This window comes from Octopus bimaculoides, chromosome 9 (assembly GCF_001194135.2).
Source record: "Octopus bimaculoides isolate UCB-OBI-ISO-001 chromosome 9, ASM119413v2, whole genome shotgun sequence".
In the NCBI taxonomy this organism is placed as follows: domain Eukaryota; kingdom Metazoa; phylum Mollusca; class Cephalopoda; order Octopoda; family Octopodidae; genus Octopus; species Octopus bimaculoides.
In genome coordinates this window covers 36,284,261-36,291,789 of record NC_068989.1, presented here as the reverse complement: position 1 = coordinate 36,291,789, position 7,529 = coordinate 36,284,261, and the positions used below count along the sequence as shown (strand labels likewise).

General features: G+C 34.5%; 1 protein-coding gene across 1 annotated transcript in view; it reads left to right on the top strand.

Moving 5' to 3' along the window:
* The window catches only part of LOC106874406 (protein Wnt-4), a 284,837-nt gene that overhangs the window by 50,234 nt on the left and 227,074 nt on the right, over positions 1 to 7,529 (top strand). The window lies entirely within an intron of this gene.

Here is a 7,529-nt window from a genome sequence, read left to right as displayed (position 1 = left end):
TATGTATATATATATATATATATATATATATATGTATATATATATATATACATGCACACACGACGGGCTTCTTTCAGTTTCCGTCTACCAAATCCACTCACATGTTTTTGGTCAACCCGATGCTATAGTAAAAGACACTTGTCCAAGATGCCACGCAGTGGGACAGAACGCTGAGCCATGTGGTTGGGAAGCAGGCTTCTTATCACATGTATGTATGTATGTATGTATGCATGTATGAATGTACGCATGTATGTATTATGTATGTATGTATGCATGTATGCATGTACGCATGTATGTATGTATGTATGTATGTATGTATGTATGTATGTGTATGTATGTATGTATGTATGTATGTATGTATCCATCCAAACGGACTTTTTCTGTCATGTCAGTCACATAATCGAAAGATTAAAGAAAGACCATTGTTTGGCTGTATTTGGAAATACATTATTTCGAGATGAGGTCCACAGGGATAAGTTAGGTTCAGAATGTAACTCAGTAGAATGTAATATATTCGGTATAACGTAGTATGGTATAATGTATACTATATAGGCGCAGGCGTGTGGAGAGAAGTTTGCTTCCCAATCACATGGTTCCGAGTTCAGTTTCACCGGGAGGCACCTCGGGAAAGCCTCGGCCCGACCAAAGCCTAGTGAGAGGATTTGGTAGATGGAAACTCTGTGCGTGTGTGTGTGACCACCGCTTGACAACTGGTGGTGCTGCATTTACATCTCCATAAATTTACGGTCCAGCAAAAGAGACCCATAGAATATGTACCGGGCTTTAAAAATTAAGTACTGGAGTCGATTCATACAACTAAAATTTTTCAAAGCGATGCCCCATCATGACCGCAGCCTAAACATGTAAAAGGTAAAAGATACAGAACAGTGTAGTTGTGTTTTCAATGTAGTTTAGTTGTAATTCTGTAGTGTGGTTTAATGCAGTGTACACTAGCAGTAATATTTCAGGGTTCCATGATATAAAGAGATTAGCGATCCTTGTTCAAAAATATTCGTTATTTTTATCTTTGATAAAAAATATACAGTGAAATCTTGAATGTTTCATTAATATTGACCCGAAAAATGAATTACACATTTTGACATGCACTATTTTACCGTGCTATATCGTCTTGTGATTTAGTTGTAATTCAATATAATGTAATTCGCCGTCGTCGTCGTCGTCGTCGTCGTCCTCCTCCTCCTCCCCCTCCTTCTTCTTCTTCTTCTTCTTCTTCTTCTTCGGGATTCACAGTACGGGTTGAATTATTCATCTTTTCAATCGCTGAATACAAAACGTGGCTCGCGAGACCGCCATTTGGGTGATTTTCCTAGGTCACCATCTCACCCTTGTACGTCAATACGTTACGAGGTTACCCATTTACGGCTGAGTGGACTGGAGCAACGTGAAATGAAGTGTTTTGTCCAAGAGCACAACTCATTGACGGTCCAGAAATTGAAACCACGATCTGGCGATCGTGAGTGCAATACCCTAACCGGTACGTTACGCGTCTTCACAATGCATAGTTATGTTTAATTGTAGCTCAGCGAAGTGCAGTGTTTACTTGTAACTCACTAAAATCCTTTCTAGTATAGGCACAAGGCCTAAAATTTTGATGGGGAGGCGAAGGGGTAGTCGATTACATCGTCCCCAGAATTTGACTACTGCTAATTTTATTGCCCCTGAAAGGATGAAGGGCAGAGTTGGGCACAACGGAAATGTTATGTATTAAACATAGGGTAGTGTTGTATGATATAATGTTAAATCAGTGTGGTTATGCTTAAAGTGTGACTGAAATGCTCAATTTGTTTCTAGTTCTGTATGCAGACATAAGTGTATATAGCTTTCCCGTTATTTTTGTTATTCCTACTGTCCCCCTCCTTCCCGTAGAACATTAGACAGTCCTTCCTTTGATATTTCTTCACTAATTTACTGAGTTTTAATGGTTATTTAAAATGGTTGGAATTCATGGAATCGGCAGTTCAAATCTCTCAAGTGCTTGATTATAATTTAGAACAGGGATCGGCACAGTGGTCACTATTGTCCCCACCCATTATGGTGGGCGAGGGGGTTATCCAGGTGGTTATCGAGGTGGTCGATAAACACCTGAAACGATTTTCCACATTCAGAGTGCTGAATTATGAGCTGAATCTGGTAGCGCGCGGTAATGCATGGCTAAACCTCACTAATTCCCAACCAAATATCGGTGGAATAACTAGTAATCATCAAACACATATATCGCATTAAATATCCTGACTATATGAATAATATGTCTGAATTTTTATTGCTATTTTTCAATTTCGTTAAGCATTTTCGGTAAATTTCTTTAAATGTTTCATATTTAAAAGAAGTAATGACACGAAGTAAAGACCCAAGGAATTACTCTTTTAAGGATTTTTTTTATTGATTATACTTTTAATTTTATTTTAGAAATTTACCTGATGGGAGTCGATAAGCTATCAGGAATTTCACGAAGGGGTCGTCAGTGATATAAGAAGTTTACCTTTCTAGAAAATTCGTTATTGCTATGTTTAATAAAAATATACACTGAAATCTTGAATGATTCGTAAATATTGATTTATAGAACATTTGATATAACCCGAAAAATTAATTATTTGGGTAAGAAATGAGCTATTGTCACTAACTTTTATTCAGAACCAATGAAAGATAAACACTGGTCAAGATATTATTAATTTATTTATTTATTTATTTATTGCGTTGAACGTGAAATTCACCGCTCCAAAACATTTTCATAAGTTTGTCCGAAACGTCCATGTTTGTTTTCAAATATTTAGTTCTCCCTTATTTCATAAGTCCCAACTTACATTGGTGGTTGAAAAAATTTAAGAATGTGCATCATTTAGTAAGCATGGACGCCAGGGAAATATGTCCTTTGTACCATAGGACGAGCAAAGGTTTAAATAGATTTTGGATGCTGATTCTAAACTTGTTCACAGTTTTTCCTGAGAGTGTTTAATGGCTTTTTGAAAGAAAAAAAAATCAAGTTTTATTTTTCTTTGTTTTATCAATGAAGGTATTGTTCATTTGCTTCATCCAAAATACTTGATCGATTTATGCACAGACATAAACACACACACACACACACACACACACACACATACGCAAACATATATATATATATATATATATATATATATATATACACGACAGGCTTCTTTCAGTTTCCGTCAACCAAAATCCACTCACAAGGTTTTGGTCGACCCGAGGCTATAGTAGAAGACACTAGCCCAAGGTGCCACGCAGTAGGACTGAACCCGTAATGGGATTGAACCTGGAACCATGTTATTGGGAAGCAAGCTTCTTACTACGCAGCTGTGCCTGCGCCGATGCAAACGATTTCTTCTGGATCTTTAGATTCTGAATTCGAATCCTGCGGATAGAATGAAGTGTCACTCAAGTTCTGGGGTCAATGTAATCGACTAACCCTTCCCAATAAAATTGCTGGCTTTGTTACACAATTTGAAATTGTGGATTATCTTCAACGGAAACTAATCCATAATTTGGGGAAAGGGAATAAGCATTACTTCGCCATAATGGAATTGCTTATGTACTGAATAAAGGTTTCGATAGACAGTCAGCATGATGATGTCTTTGTTTTCTCACGGCTATGGCAAAAGGCCATTAATCGTCTCTTTTCTTCAACCAATCATGTAGTCCACTTGAAAAAGTAAAGCAAATATGATGTGGCACCTACTGTTTGTGTTGGTAACCTTGGTAAACAATAGGACAAACAAATTGCATCTGATATAATCCATTGTCCTTAACCATTTCTAACTTCGTGCTAAGCCGAAAATCAAATACAAAATTACCGTAAAGCTTTAAAAGACTAGTTTAAAGTTTAAAATTTACGAAACATGATAAAATGATCACTTAGCTTGTTTAATGATTAATCATGTTAATGTATAACAAATTGTGAATAACATTTTTCAGAGAACTAAAATATTATTCTATAGATTTTCTAAATTTTTAATTTATACATGTAAAAAAAAAAATGTGCGGTGCGCACGGAGGTCACATTTAGGGTTTTGATAACAACTGATAAGATCCGTTTTAATGTTGTCGTTGTGTTTTGGTTGCAACAAAAACAGCACAAAAATAACAGAGAAGGTTTGGATATTTCACAAAGTCCGCTGCTTAAATAGAAATGATCTGAGTAAATATTCTGCAAAATACAAAATATTTTAGATAAAATATAAACAAAGCAAAAAAAAAAAAAAAAATTCCCAAGTCACTGATTATCTTAGAAATTATACGTGCTGCTGAAAAACTGCCGACAGTTTTGAAATCAGCATTGAGAATACTCCCAAAAGTAGAGTCATACTCATGTAATATTCTACAGTTTGGTTGACTGGTTTGCTAAGTGGTCGATATTTTGGTTCTCTTGGCCCCATTTAGCAGTGTTCTATAACCAACAGCCTTGTGATTTCAGGCAAGACAAAACTTAGGCGGTCTCACAACTCACTGTACAGGCAGATGACAGAACTTAAGCTTAGCAAAGGAAACTTAACAAACCACTTGATAATTCCCCAGTGTTCCTGTTATTTATATATCTAAATTATTTACTCATTTAGTATGAATGCTTTTAGCTAGAAACAAAATGTAAAGACACTCACCGTAAATGTAAAGGATTCTTCAAGAATTCTTAAAAACTACTGAGCTTAGAAAATTTAAAGAGAACTTACATAACATTAAATTTTACTTCATTTAAATAAGAGTAGCCTTTGACGATGTAAAACTCTAAATTCCATCATATTACCAAAGACTGAGACTTTGCATTAATTTGTACCACATTCTTAAAAATAGGGTCTATTAATTTTCTCTGAGCCATCCTTTAACTGTAGTTTGTATCGAGTCGTCGGAAATTTAAACAGTTTATTTTACGACACAATATGAAGAAATATGAAACGAGTTATCAGCTGCCTTCGCCAAACTTTCTACAATTATGCAAATGGAAACTAAACATAATAAAATTAATATTTTGTAACAAAAAATAAAAGAAAGAAAGCAACTGTAGTAATTGCTGTAGAGTAAACGGTAAACTGTAAGCAGAGAAAAATTCTTAACAATTACGAAATTTAAGCATCGAGCATTGATTTACTTTCTGCCAAAAAATCTGTTCTTCATCTCCCTAATGGTTAAAGAAAATCTCTTACAGGTCTCCGTGGGACGGCCAATCACTCAAACCGTCATATGGCTGTAAACCGTTGTATTAAATAATGATCTGTAGGTGTAGTTCGTAGGTATGGCAGTAGCCTTCTCAAAATACTTTGGTTGGTAATTAAAAACTTAGAGAAATGATATTGGATATATTTCTATGTCTTTTTCTTTTTTTTTTTAGGTCTGGACATTTGGCGCAGACAATATAGTCCAGAATTAGACGATCATATTGAAGTATCAGGATTCTGTTAAACGCGGATTTTCGCACAAAGGTTTCAAATCAGGCTAGGACAGTGGAATTTACTATAGAAGCATAAAGAGTTTTTAAAATTTTTTTTTAATCATGAATTGTTGCGTTCTATGATCAATGTCGTTCCACCTGTGACTATCCCGTCTTTGGTGCAAACAGAATTGTAAGGATTTCCGCTAGCAGGTCGAGAGAACATCCCGAAAATGGATGGACACATTTAATGGCGAAATTTGAACTCAGAACACAATGAGCTTTGACAAATGCCGCAAGCCATTCCACCAGATGTGCTAACAAACTCTCCCAATTTCTGTTTCACATTCTATTAATTTATAATCTCTGTTTGATAATAGCCATCATAAAGGTTGGTTGGTTGGTTGGTTGGGTGGGTGGTTAGTATATATTTGTATATCAATTAACAATAGCTAATTGAAAAGAAAATGAAACACAGTAAGATAGTCATTCTGTTTTCATATCTTGACGAAATATTGTTGGCACAAGGTCCGAAATATTCGGGGAGGCAGGGTTAGTCTATTACATTGACTCCAGTGTTCAATTGGTGCTTATTTTTATCGACCCCGAAAGAATAAATTCTTCAGAGTAGAGTATATAATTAGGAGTGGTATAAGATTAAAGGGATATATATTATCGGAGTAGTGTATACAATCGGGGGAGACGGCATGTATATAATTCATCAGAACAGTTTATATAATGGTGAGGTATATAATTCACCAGAACAGTGTGTATAATTGGCGAGGTATATGATTCACCACAATAGCGTGTATAATTGGAAGGAAATATATAATTCACTAAAGTAGTGTATATCGTTTGGAAGAGGGTATATATAATGCAATAGAATAGTGTATATGATTAGTTAAAAGAAAGAATACGTCAACAAAATTAAAGATCATTCAAATTAGAAACGTTTGCTTGAGTGTTTTCTACATGCGTATATTTATTGACACACACACACACACAACATACACGTATACACGCATTTATAAATGTTGCATTCTACTAATATACGCACTGTGTTTCTCTTTCTCTCTCTCACTCCCTCAACTGCCCTCTATCATTCTCTCCCCCCCCCCACACTCTTTCTGTAATTAGCTAAGTAATTGAATATATTCATTTATATGCAGGAATTTGTCTATAAACATCCACGCATACTTATGTATACACACATACGCAAATATATTTATATATATAATATGTTCATATATAATATATATAATGTATGTGTGCGTATGTGTGTGCACATTCTCACCATGTATATATGTGTGTATGTATGATTGAAGGTGTGTATACATGCATAGATACACACATACACACACACATACATACATACATATATACATACATACATATACACACAGTTACATACATATATTACTTTATTTATATTTATCTTAATATTAACATTCATATTTTGTGTATGTGTGTATATATGTATGTGCGTGTGTGTGTATATCTATCTATCTATCTATCTATCTATCTATCTATCTATCTATCTATCTATCTATCTATCTATCTATCTATCTAGATGTATGTGTGTGTGTGTGTGTGAGTCAGAATATACATAAAAGCATAATCTTGTCTTCAAGTATCATTTCCAACACTTATAATAATGTCTATAAATTTAAGTATTATTTCGCGTGTGCGTGTGTGTGCGTGAGAATGTGTAAGTATATGTTTGTGTGTGTATTTGTGTGTGTGTGTGTGTATGTGTGTGTATGTGTGTGTGTGTGTGTGTGTGCGCACATGTGTCCGTGCATGCAAAATGGTGTGCTAACACTATTATGACGAATTTTACCATACGGTGGTGCATGTAGATAGTTTATTAACCAGACAAATATCACACCATCCACCAATCTGGCGACATTAATACAGTTATGACATATTACATATATCATATTTGACATGTAAAGCATGTGTTGCATATATACGTATATATATTACATCTATTGTAGATATGAATGTATTACATGTATGTACATTTTTGTGCTCGTGTGCGTATATATATAATATATATATATATATACATATATATTTATATATATATATTATATATATATATTATATATCATATATATATATATTATATATA